Below are 14,489 nucleotides of genomic sequence, written 5' to 3' on the forward strand. Positions count from 1 at the left end.
CCCCTGCCACGCCCGGGTACCAGCTTCAGCCCGGCCCTGATGGCCGCGGGTTCTGACCTGTGTGCAAAATTTCAAGAGTTTTCGAGCATGTTAAGGGCCCCAAAAGTGCCCGAAAGGTTGACAAAATAATAATAATAATAATAATAATAATAATAATAATAATAATCCTACCGAAAACAATAGGGCCTTCGCCCTTTCAGGGCTTGGGCCCTAATAATCCTACCGAAAACAATAGGGCCTTCGCCCTTTCAGGGCTTGGGCCCTAAATATAGCTGCGAGCAGCGATTACGGGCCCAAGCCGGTGGCACCGCAACCCCGGTGCCTTTAGTTACCTAAAGGCACCGGGGTGGCGGTGCCCCCGGCTTTGGCCCTTCATCGCTGCTCGCAGCTATATTATATATATATATATATATATATATATATATATATATATATATATATATATATATATATATATATATATATATATATATCTTTAATGTATTTGTATCATGTTGAAAAAGTTTGGTGTGAATAAAATAAACCACTTAGGAGGAGTAGCTAAAGTCTGACATATCCAAAAAATCCACATTCAAACCAAAATATCTGACTTCCTGTTGCTCGGAGCTAATGACTGTAAATTAGAAAGTTGTCCGGCTTGATGAGAACAATATAGGTACTGATTTTTGTAACTGTGGGTAAAAGTAACCCCCCCACTTTTGTCAAAAACATTTTTAAAGTGACACACTTCCTGCTGCCAGTTGGTGGCGCTATAACTTTGACTCACAATAGTTACATCCATCTGATCAGCCTCTTACCACGAACACACTGCTGAAGTTTCATCAAGATCAGTTAATGTGTGCAGAAGTTATACCACTTCGTGTTTCTCTTTTCTCGCCATAAATTCGTGTCCTCGCCACGGCCAAACCGTTCGAGATATCAAAAATCCGTCTGCAATTTAGCATCCTCAATGTCTTGACTTCATGCTGACCGAGTTTGGAGGTGATTGGATGAATTCTCTAGGAGGAGTACATCAAATTCCACAGCATGCGTTTTTCAAACAACCCATAATAGCCGACTTCCTGTTGGGCGGAGCTAATAACTTAGAGTGCGGAAGTTGTTCGGCCTGATGAGATCTATATGTGTACCGAGTTTCATATTAATTCATGCAAGCGTGTTTGAAATATGGACCAAGTTTTCGGACCCCGTTCAAGGGGGCGCTGTCGAGCCCCCCTGCCACGCCCAGGTACCAGCTTCAGTCCGGCCCTGATGGCCGCAGGTTCTGACCTGTGTGAAAAGTTTCAAGAGTTTTTGAGCACGTTAAGGGCCCCAAAAGCCCCTGAAACCTTGAAAAACAAAGATTAAATGGAATAGACAAATCCCCCCCACCCCCTCCACACACACACACACAGAGAGAGAGAGAGAAAATTCTCCAGAAAATCCACATTCAAACCAAAATATCTGACTTCCTGTTGGTCTGAGCTAATGACAATAAATTAGAAAGTTGTCCGGCCTGATGAGAACAATATACGTACCAAGTTTTGCGATTCTAGGAAAAACTAAGCCCCCATTTTTGGCTAAAGGTGGCGCTACTGAGCCATTCCACCACGCCCATTTCTGAAACTTTGCACATGTCTACTGGATAATAAATGTGATGTGTCTGTCGAGTTTCATGCAATTTCAAGTATGTTAAGAGTCTCAAAAGCTTAAAAAAAGAATATTAAAGTTTGAAGCATTGCCACGGCAACAGTATCTAAGATATCAATAATCCTTTCACAGGTCTACATCTGCCGTGTGTCTACATTATACACATAAAGTTTGAAGCAAATCGGGTAAAAATAAGAGAGTGATTTCAAAGCATTTTGAAAGTGACAAACTTCCTGCTGCCAGTTGGTGGCGCTATAACTTTGACTCACAATAGTCACATCCATGTGATCGGCCTCTTACAACGAACACACTGCTGAAGTTTCATCAAGATCAGTTAATGTATGCAGAAGTTATAACACACTTCCTGTTTCCATTATTCGCCATAAATTCGTTTCCTCGCCACGGCCAAACCGTTCGAGATATCAAAAATCCGTTCGCAATTTAGCATCCTCAATGTCTTGACTTCATGCTGACCGAGTTTGGAGGCGAATGGATGAATTTCCTAGAAGGAGTACATCAAAATCCACAGCATGCGTTTCCAAACAACCCATAATAGCCGACTTCCTGTTGGGCTGGCGTAAAAAGTAAAAGTACGAAAGTTGTTCCGCCCGATGAGATCTATATGTGTACTGAGTTTCATATTATTACATGCAAGCGTGTCTGATTCATGGACCAAGTTTTCGGACTTCGTTCAAGGGGGCGCTGTTGAGCCCCCCTGCCACGCCCGGGTACCAGCTTCAGCCCGGCCCTGATGGCCGCGGGTTCTGACCCGTGTGCAAAGTTTCAAGAGTTTTCGAGCATGTTAAGGGCCCCAAAAGTGCCCGAAAGGTTGACAAAAAAATAATAATAATAAATAATCCTACCGAAAACAATAGGGCCTTCGCCCTTTCAGGGCTTGGGCCCTAAATATAGCTGCGAGCAGCGATTACGGGCCCTGGCCGGTGGCACCGCAACCCCAGGCACCAGGGTGGCGGTACCGCCGGAACATATATATATATATATATATAATATATATATATATATATATATATATATATATATATATATATATATATATATATATATATATATATATATATATGTATTTATATATGTGTATATATATGAAGAGTTCAGATGCAAAAGCCTCTAAGTGCCATCTGAAATTTGCTTCCAGAATGATCATTTTTATCAAGCTTATCAAGCTTTTATCAAGAGGCTTTTGCATCTGAACTCTTCATATATATATATATATATATATATATATATATATATATATATATATATATATATATATATATATATATATATATATATATATGTATGTGTGTGTGTGTTTTTAGGAGAAGTCTCTTCTACTCACCAAGGCTGCATTTATTTGATTAAAAATACAAACAAAAACAGTAATATTGTGAAATATTATTCCAATTTAAAACAGCTGTTTTCTATTTTAAAATATTTTACACTGTAATTAATTTATGTGATCAAAGTTGAGTTTTCAGCATCATTACTCCCGTCTTCAGTGTCACATGATCCTTCAGAAATCATTCTAATATGATGATTGATGGTCAATAAATATTATTATTTTCAATGTTGAAAACATTTGTGTACAGATTTTTTTTCAAAATGCATTGATGAATGTAAAGTGCAAAAGAACAGCATTTATTTCAAATATAATTTGTTTTAACATTATAAATGTCTGTACTGTAACTTTTGATCAGTTTAACTCCTTCTCGATGAATAAAAGTATTGATTTATTTTATTTCTTTCACCCAAAAATAAAATTAAAATTATTACTGACCCCAAACTTTTGAACGGTAGTGTTTAATGTTACAAAAGCTTTAGATTTCAGATAAATGCTGTTCTTTTGAACTTTCTATTCATCAAAGACTGTACACAACTGTTTTCGACATTTAAAATAATCATGAATGTTTCTTGAGCATCAATCATCATATTAGAATAATTTCTGAAGGATAATGTGACAGTGACGACTGGAGTAATGATGCTGAAAACTCAGCTTTGATCACAGGAATAAATAACAGTTTAAAATATATTAAAATAGAAAGCAGCTGTTTTAAATTGGAATACTATTTTACAATATTACTGTTTTTGTTTGTATTTTTAATCAAATAAATGCAGCCTTGGTGAGCAGAAGAAACTTTGCTTAAAAACATTAAAAATCTTACTGACCACAAACTTTTGAACAGTAGTGTATATATATATTATATAAAAATGTAAGGGACAAGACACAGATAATTTTACTTGCCTGACCTGATTAAAACAATGAAAAAACTTAAATGAAAAAATAACTTGGGAATCACTAAAACGAGTGAATTAATCTGATTTTATGATACAGTCAAAATATTCTACAACAAATTCTTTAAATTCAACGATGTTGAGAACGGAACAAGAATAAAAAAAGAACTATAAACAAGCTGAAACTAAATAAAATAAAAATGAAAACGAAAGTAAGCAGTGTTGGGCTCACACAACTCTCTCATTAGAATCAAAATGTTTCAACATTTGCGATGTATTTGGATGCTAAACTATCCTTTATCATAGGCTTTGTACTTCACTCACTTTCCAATATCGACGGAAAAAATCATCCTATTCACGCGCAAAAATGTGCTTGGAAACATCACAGTGGAGCGGTGCTTACCAATTGAATGGTACGAATTGTAGTACTGACTATTTAAACAGAGCATTGTAAATTTTATATGTTAGGTTGACTATTTTAAAATGTGCTTGGAAACATCACAGTGGAGCGGTGCTAACCAAGTGAATGGTACTAATTGTAGTACTGACTATTTAAACAGAGCATTGTAAATTTTATATGTTAGGTTGACTATTTTAATAATATATTTTATTAAGGCTATAATGAACAGGCTGCGATGTCAAGATTGTAATGCTGGAATGTGTGTGTGTTTGGGGACACATAAAAACATAGTTTGGGGACACATAAAAACATACTTTGTCATTTTGTTCAGAACATCATTCAAACTGTAAAGTGTTAACTTATATTTTTGTACAGTAGCAATAAAACACAACATTGTGCTTTTTTAAAATACATTCAAGCAGTCCGCCCCCGAAAATGAAACTAAAATGCTCATGACTGCACAGGCATTCATAATGGTGCTCGTCCTCAGCGAGGAACGAGCAGAACAGAGTCAACGTTTTTTAGGTCATTCCTCCTTCCATAGGAATTTATTGAAAACGCTCGCTCTGCTCCGCACCATTATCAATGTCCGTGCGGACGAACATATTTTACTTTCGTTTTTAAGTTAGCGATTAAAAAGCCCCCAGCGGTGTCACACGTCAGTTAACCGGTGGTAAAATATTCTCACCGTCACATACCTAGTATATTTTTATATAGATATAATAGGCCTACCTGATTTTGAACACAAGAGGGCAGTATAGCACTATGTTTGACTTTATTTATTTATTGTTTAGACTAAACAACCATTCTGGCAGTTTTTAAACTTAAACTTCATTCTTAAATTGAAAAAAAAGAATAAAATGAGTTAAGTTCAGATATTTGTATACTTTTATATAGTAATAAATGGTGTATAATTAAATTTTTAGAATATATGACGTTTTTAGTGTTTCCTTTTTTGACATTACTTTAATCCCTCGCCATGGCAAAACCGTTTGAGATATTTATTATCCGTTCACAATTTAGCATAATTAATATATTTTTATCATGTTGAAAAAGTTTGGTGGGAATAAAATAAACCACTTAGATAAAGGTGGCTAAAAATTCAGAGGCTGATTTAGCAAAAAAATCCACATTCAGACCAAAATATCTGACTTCCTGATGGTCAGAGCTAATGACTTTAAATTAGAAAGTTGTCTGGGTCGATGAGATCAATATATGAACGGAGTTTTTTTTACTGTAGTTAAAACTAACCCCCCCACTTTTGTCAAAAGCATGTTGAAAGTGACAGACTTCCTGCTGCCAGTTGGTGGCGCTATAAACTTTGACTCACAATAGTTACATCCATCTAATCGGCCTCTTACCACGAACACTCTGCTGAAGTTTCATCAAGATCAGTTAATGTATGCAGAAGTTATTCCACTTCGTGTTTCTCTTTTCTCGCCATAAATTCGATTCCTCGCCACGGCCAAACCATTCGAGATATCAAAAATCCGTCCGCAATTTAGCATCCTCAATGACTTGACTTCATGCACACCGAGTTTGGTGGGGATTGGATGAATTCTCTAGGAGGAGTATTTCGCATTCCACAGCAAGCGTTTTCCAAACAACCCATAATAGCCGACTTCCTGTTGGGCTGGCGTAAAACTTGACGGGGGAAAAGTTGTTTGGCACGATGAGATCTATATGTGTACCGAGTTTCATAGTAATTCATGCAAGCGTGTTTGATCTATGGACCAAGTTTTCAGACCCAGTTCAAGGGGGCGCTGTTGAGCCCCCCTGCCACGCCCGGGTACCAGCTTCAGCCCGGCCCTGATGCCAGGGGGTTCTGACTTGTGTGCAAAGTTTCAAGAGTTTTTGAGCACGTTAAGGACCCCAAAAGCCCCTGAAACCTTGATTAACAATATAAAAGCAATAGTCAGATCCCCCCTCCCCTCACACACACAGAGACACAGAGAGAGGGAGAGAAAATTCTCCAGAAAATCCACATTCAAACCAAAATATCTCTCTTCCTCTTGGTCCGAGCTAGTTACTGTAAATTAGAAAGTTGTCCGTCTTGATGAGATCAATACACATACCAAGTTTTGTTGCTGTTGATAAAACTAACCCCCCCACTTTTGACTAAAGGTGGCGCTACTGAGCCATTTCACCACGCCCGTTTCTGAAACTTTGCACATGTCTACTGGATAATAAATGTGATGTGTCTGTTGAGTTTCATGCATTTTCAAGCATGTGAAGAGTCTCAAAAGCATCCGAAAAGAATAATAAAGTTTGATGCGTTGCCACGGCAACAGTATCTAAGATATCAATAATCCTTTCACAGGTCTACATCTGCCGTGTGTCTACATTATACACATAAAGTTTGAAGCAAATCGGGTAAAAATAAGAGGGTGAATTCAAAGCATTTTGAAAGTGACACACTTCCTGTTGCCAGTTGGTGGCGCTATAACTTTGACTCACAAATGTCACATCCATGTGATCGGCCTCTTACAACTAACACACAGCTGAAGTTTCATCAAGATCAGTTAATGTATGCAGAAGTTATAACACACTTCCTGTTTGAATTATTCGCCATAAATTCGTTTCCTTGCCACGGCCAAACCGTTCGAGATATCAAAAATCCGTCCGCAATTTAGCATCCTCAGTGTCTTGACTTCATGCACACCGAGTTTGGAGGCGAATGGATGAATTTCCTAGGAGGAGTACTTCAAATTCCACAGCATGCGTTTCCAAACAACCTATAATAGCCGACTTCCTGTTGGTCTGGCGTAAAACTTAGAGCACGAAAGTTGTTCGGCCCTATGAGGTCTATATGTGTACCGAGTTTCATATTATTACATGCAAGCGTGTCTGATTTATGGACAAGTGTTCGGATCCCGTTCCAGGGGGCGCTGTCGAGGCCCCCTGCCACGCCCGGGTACCAGCTTCAGCCCGGCCCTGATGGCCGCGGGTTCTGACCTGTGTGCAAAATTTCAAGAGTTTTCGAGCATGTTAAGGGCCCCAAAAGTGCCCGAAAGGTTGACAAAATAATAATAATAATAATAATAATAATAATAATAATAAATATAGCTGCGAGCAGCGATTACGGGCCCAAGCCGGTGGCACCGCAACCCCAGTGCCTTTAGTAACCTAAAGGCACCGGGGATGGCGATGCCGCCGGCTTTGGCCCTCCATCGCTGCTCGCAGCTATATTTATATATATATATATATATATATATATATATATATATATATATATATATATATATATATATATATCTTTCTATCTATCTATATCTATATCTATATCTATATATATATATATATATATATATATATATATATATATCTTTCTATCTATCTATGTCTATATATATATATATATATATATATATATATATATATGTATATTTACACACACACACATATATATATAAGACAGAAAATATTACTTGTCTTACCTTATTCTGATTTTATGATACACTCAAAATATTCCACAACAAATCCTTTAAATTTAATGTAAAAATAAAAACGAAAGTAAGCAGTGTTGGTCTCACGTATCTCTCTCATTAGAATAAAAAATTTCAATATTTGCGATGCATTTGGATGCTAAACTGTTCTTTATTATAGGCTTTGTACTTCACTCATGTTCCAATATCGATAGAAAAAATCATCCTCTTCACACGCGCAAAAATGTGCTTGGAAACATCACAGTGGAGCTCTGCTTACTGTGAATGGTACAAATTGTACTACTGACTATTTAAACAGAGCAGTGTAATTCGTATATGTTAGGTTGACTATTTTTATTATTATATTGTATTAGGGCTATAATGAACAGGCTGCGATGTCAAGATTGCAATTCTGGAATGTGTGTGTGTGTGACGCGGTTGCGGTTGAACAGTGGACACATAAAAACATAAATAAAATGTTTAAGTTCATTCCTACTTCCATAGGCATACATTGAAAATGCTCGCTCTACTCCGCACCATTATCAATGTCTGTGCGGACGTCTGTATTTTACTTTCGCTTTTAAGTTAGCGATTTAAAAGCCCTCAGCGGTGTCACACGTCGATTAACTGGTGGGAAAATTTTATCACAGTCACATCCCTAATATATTTATATATAAATACAATAGGCCTACCTGAAAGAGAATTTTACTTGCCCGACCAGAGTATAGCCTGATTAGAACGTCAATAACAAAAAAATAACTTGGGAATCACTAAAACGAGAGATTATTCTAATTTCATTACATTCATTTTAAGTTGCAATCAGCAGTTCATAATAAATGTATTACTGATCAATGGTAACAAGGTTGCCCTGCTGAGGCTCATGCAGCTTCTCCAGGAGAATTGTAAACAAATGAGCGCAGCACACAAAAACGCAACGCAGTTAACAACATACTGACTATAAAAATTACAAATATGGAGTTTTTTATATATTTTCTAACATATGATAAGAGTTAAGCAACCTCATTTGACGAGTAGGCAACTATTTCCTGAATACAATCACAATTGAAACTGTGACATTGATTTCATACAACAGGTTAATAAACAGTTACAATTAAGTCACTTACATTTTAGATGCAATATTGACTGTTTTTGTTCTGTTTCAGCAGCAAAAATAGTTAAACAAAGATCAGCAGAACCATCGTGCATCTCACAGCAACTTGTTTTCTCATTACTTAATGATTCAGCATTTTGAAACGAATTGGTTGACTCAAAGATTCAATGGTCAATCCATAAACATCTGTCTCAATCATGAATGACTCAGTCATTCGAACGAATCGTTTGAACGAATGAATCAATGACTCGCTCATTAAGATGGTCGCCTGGTGACACCTGATGGTGGTTTAGTGTTATGTTTAAAAGTATCATTTTTTCCAACGTGCACCATTATCAATGTCCGTGCGGACCTCCGTTTTTTACTTTCACTTTTATATTAGCGATTTAAAAGCAGCCGCTCGTGTCACACGTCGATTAACCGATGGGAAAATATCCTCACAGTCATATACCTAATAAATTTATATTTAAATACAATAGGCCTACCTAGTAAAACTTTTTATATACTATTTTAATATCCTTTTGGACACAAGAGGGCAGTATAGCCCTATGTTTGATTTTTTGTTGAACCAAATAGCACTAAATAGCCTGTTTTTAAATTTTTCATACTCCTTGAATTGCAAAAACAGAATAAAATGGGTTTAGTTCTAATATTTGTATCATTTTACATAAAAATAAATGGTGTATAATTACATTTTTAGAAGTTATGTTGAGATGTTTCCTGCTTCCTTTTTGACATAAATTTAATCCCTCGCCATAGCAAAACCGTTTGAGATATTCAATATCCGTTTACAATTTTGCATCATTAATATATTTTAATCATGTTGAAAAAGTTTGGTGGGAATAAAATAAACCTTTTAGGAGGAGCAACTAAAAACTCAGAGGCTGATTTAGCAAAAAATCCATATTCAGACCAAAATATCCGACACCCTGTTGGTCATAGCTAATAACTGTCAATTAGAAAGTTGTCCGGCTTGATGAGAACAATACACCTACCAAGTTTTGTGATTCTAGGAAAAACTAAGCCCCCATTTTTGACTAAAGGTGGCGCTACTGAGCCATTTCACCACGCCCGTTTCTGAAACTTTGCACATGTCTACTGGATAATAAATGTGATGTGTCTGTCGAGTTTCATGCATTTTCAAACATGTGAAGAGTCTCAAAAGCATCCGAAAAGAATATTAAAGTTTAATGCGTTGCCACGGCAACAGTATCTAAGATATCAATAATCCTTTCACAGGTCTACATCTGCCGTGTGTCTACATTATACACATAAAGTTTTAAGCAAATCGGGTAAAAATAAGAGGGTGATTTCAAAGCATTATGAAAGTGACACACTTCCTGTTGCCAGTTGGTGGCGCTATAACTTTGACTCACAAATGTCACATCCATGTGATCGGCCTCTTACAACGAACACACTGCTGAAGTTTCATCAAGATCAGTTAATGTATGCAGATGTTATAACACACTTCCTGTTTGAATTATTCGCCATAAATTCGTTTCCTTGCCACGGCCAAACCGTTCGAGATATCAAAAATCCGTCCGCAATTTAGCATCCTCAATGTCTTGACTTCATGCACACCGAGTTTGGAGGCGAATGGATGAATTTCCTAGGAGGAGTACATCAAATTCCACAGCATGCGTTTCCAAACAACCCATAATAGCTGACTTCCTGTTGGTCTGGCGTAAAACTTGACCAGGGGAAAGTTGTTCGGCCCGATGAGATATATATGTGTACCGAGTTTCATATTAATTCATGCAAGCGTGTTTGATCTATGGACCAAGTTTTGGGACACCGTTCAAGGGGGCGCTGTTGAGCCCCCCTGCCACGCCCGGGTACCAGCTTCAGCCCGTCCCTGATGGCAGGGGGTTCTGACTTGTGTGCAAAGTTTCAAGAGTTTTTGAGCACGTTAAGGACCCCAAAAGCCCCTGAAACCTTGATTAACAATATAAAAGCAATAGTCAAATCCCCCCTCCCCTCACACACACAGAGACACAGAGAGAGGGAGAGAAAATTCTTCAGAAAATCCACATTCAAACCAAAATATCTCTCTTCCTGTTGGTCAGAGATAGATCATGTAAATTAGAAAGTTGCCCGTCTTGATGAGAACAATAAACATACCAAGTTTTGTTGCTGTTGATAAAACTAACCCCCCCACTTATGACTAAAGGTGGCGCTACTGAGCCCCTCACCACACCCGTTTCTGAAACTTTGCACATGTCTACGGGCTAATAAATGTGATGTGTCTGTCGAGTTTCATGCAATTTCAAGTATGTTAAGAGTCTCAAAAGCATAAAAAAAGAATATTAAAGTTTGATGCGTTGCCACGGCAACAGTATCTAAGATATCAATAATCCTTTCACAGGTTTACATCTGCCGTGTGTCTACATTGTACACATAAAGTTTGAAGCAAATCTGGTAAAAATAAGACAGTGATTTCAAAGCATTTTAATAGTGATGTACTTCCTGCTGCCTGTTGGTGGCGCTATAACTTTGACTCACAATAGTCACATCTGTGCGATCGGCCTCTTACAACGAACACACTGCTGAAGTTTCATCAAGATCAGTTAATGTATGCAGAAGTTATAACACACTTCCTGTTTCTTTTTTTCGCCATAAATTCGTTTCCTCGCCATGGCCAAACCGTTCGAGATATCAAAAATCCGTCCGCAATTTAGCATCCTCAATGTCTTGACTTCATGCACACCGAGTTTGGAGGCGAATCGATGAATTCCCTAGGAGGAGTACATTAAATTCCACAGCATGCGTTTCCAAACAACGCTAAATAGCCGACTTCCTGTTGGGCTGGCGTAAAACTTAGAGCACGAAAGTTGTTCGGCCCGATGAGGTCTATATGTGTACCGGGTTTCATATTATTACATGCAAGCGTGTCTGATTTATGGACAAGTGTTCGGATCCCGTTCCAGGGGGCGCTGTCGAGGCCCCCTGCCACGCCCGGGTACCAGCTTCAGCCCGGCCCTGATGGCCGCGGGTTCTGACCTGTGTGCAAAATTTCAAGAGTTTTCGAGCATGTTAAGGGCCCCAAAAGTGCCCGAAAGGTTGACAAAATAATAATAATAATAATAAATATAGCTGCGAGCAGCGATTACGGGCCCAAGTCGGTGGCACCGCAACCCCGGTGCCTTTAGGGTGGCGGTGCCGCCGGCTTTGGCCCTTTATCGCTGCTCGCAGCTATATATATATATATATATATATATATATATATATATATATATATATATATATACACATACATATATATATTTATTTATTTATTCATTCATTCATTCATTTTTTTATTTTTTTATTATTATTATTATTTTTTTATTCAGATTTTATGATACACTCAAAATATTCCACAACAAATCCTTTAAATTTAATGTAAAAGTAAAAATGAAAGTAAGCAGTGTTGGGCTCACGTAACCCTCTCATCAGAATCAAAATGTTTCAACATTTGCGATGTATTTGGATGCTAAACTATTCTTTATTATAGGCTTTGTTCTTCACTCGTGTTCCAATATTGATGGAAAAAATCATCCTCTTCACATGCGCAAAAATTTGCTTGGAAACATCACAGTGGAGCGAGGGGTGCTTACTGTGAATGTACGAATTGTACTACTGACTATTTAGAGCAGTGTAATTTTTATATGTTAGGTTGACTATTTTATTATTATATTTTATTAAGGCTATAATGAACAGGCTGCGATGTCAAGATTGTAATGCTGGAGTGTGTGTGTGTGTGTGTGTGTGTGTGTGTTCATGTTTTTCTATCCCGGTGGGGACTTTAACCTGAATGCACACAGACTCATGGGGACTCGTGTCACAGTGGGGACCTAAATAGAGGTACCCATGGGTAAACAAGATTATAAATCATACAGAATGAGTTTTTTTGGAAATGTAAAAATGCAGAAAGTTTTATGGGATAGGTAGGTTTAGGGGTAGGGTTAGTGTGAGGAGATAGAATATACAGTTTGTACAGTATAAAAACCATTAAGTCCATGGAGAGTACCCACAAAGATAGTAAACCGTGTGTGTGTGTGTGTGTGTGTGTGGCGTGGGCGCGATTGAACAGTAGACACATAAAAACATACTCCATCATTATACAGGACGACATTCAGACTGCAAAGTGTTAACTTATATTTGTGTACAGTTGCAATAAAACACAAAATTGTGCTTTTGTAAAATAATTTCAAGCAATCCACCCCCCGAAAGGCGCTAATTTTAAAATGAAACTAAAATGCTCATGGCTGCACGGGCATTCATAACGGTGCACGTCCACGGCGAGGAACGAGCAGAACAATTTTTATATGTTAGGTTGACTATTTTATTATTATATTTTATTAAGGCTATAATGAACAGGCTGCGATGTCAAGATTGTAATGCTGGAGTGTGTGTGTGTGTGTGTGTGTGTGTGTGTGTGTGTTCATGTTTTTCTATCCCGGTGGGGACTTTAACCTGAATGCACACAGACTCATGGGGACTCGTGTCACAGTGGGGACCTAAATAGAGGTCCCCATGGGTAAACAAGATTATAAATCATACAGAATGAGTTTTTTTGGAAATGTAAAAATGCAGAAAGTTTTATGGGATAGGTAGGTTTAGGGGTAGGGTTAGTGTGAGGAGATAGAATATACAGTTTGTACAGTATAAAAACCATTAAGTCCATGGAGAGTACCCACAAAGATAGTAAACCGTGTGTGTGTGTGTGTGTGTGTGTGGCGTGGGCGCGATTGAACAGTAGACACATAAAAACATACTCCATCATTATACAGGACGACATTCAAACTGCAAAGTGTTAACTTATATTTGTGTACAGTTGCAATAAAACACAAAATTGTGCTTTTGTAAAATAATTTCAAGCAATCCACCCCCCGAAAGGCGCTAATTTTAAAATGAAACTAAAATGCTCATGGCTGCACGGGCATTCATAACGGTGCACGTCCACGGCGAGGAACGAGCAGAACAGAGTGAACGTTTTTCAGTTAATTCCTACTTCCATAGGAATTCATTTGAAACGCTCGCTCAACCAATATAAATGTCAGTGCGGAAGAACATATTTTACTTTAGTTTTTAAGTTAGCGATTAAAAAGCCCCCAGCGGTGTCACACGTCAGTTAACCGGTGGTAAAATATTCTCACCGTCACATACCTAGTATATTTATATATAGATATAATAGGCCTACCTGATTTTGAACACAAGAGGGCAGTATAGCACTATGTTTGACTTTATTTATGTATTGTTTAGACTAAACAACCATTCTGGCAGTTTTTAAACTTAAAATTCATTCTTAAATTGAAAAAAAAAAGAATAAAATGTTTAGTTGTGATGTTTGTATACTTTTATATAGAAATAAATGGTATATAATTACATTTTTAGAAAATTTGAGGCTTTTAGTTTTTCCTTTTTGGACATTACTTTAATCCCTCGCCATAGCAAAACCGTTTGAGATATTTATAATCCGTTCACAATTTAGCATATTTAATGTATTTTCATCATGTTGAAAAAGTTTGGTGGGAATAAAATAAATAGTTTAAGAGGAGTGGCTAAAAATTCATAGGCTGATTTTGCAAAAAAATCCACATTCAGACCAAAATATCTGACTTCCTTTTGCTCTGAGCTAATGAATGTAAATTAGAAAGTTGTCCGGCTTGATGAGAACAATATAATTTTTTTTTTTTTTTACTGTATTTAA

This window comes from Scardinius erythrophthalmus, assembly GCF_964197995.2.
Source record: "Scardinius erythrophthalmus genome assembly, chromosome: 11".
NCBI classification, from domain to species: Eukaryota; Metazoa; Chordata; class Actinopteri; order Cypriniformes; family Leuciscidae; genus Scardinius; species Scardinius erythrophthalmus.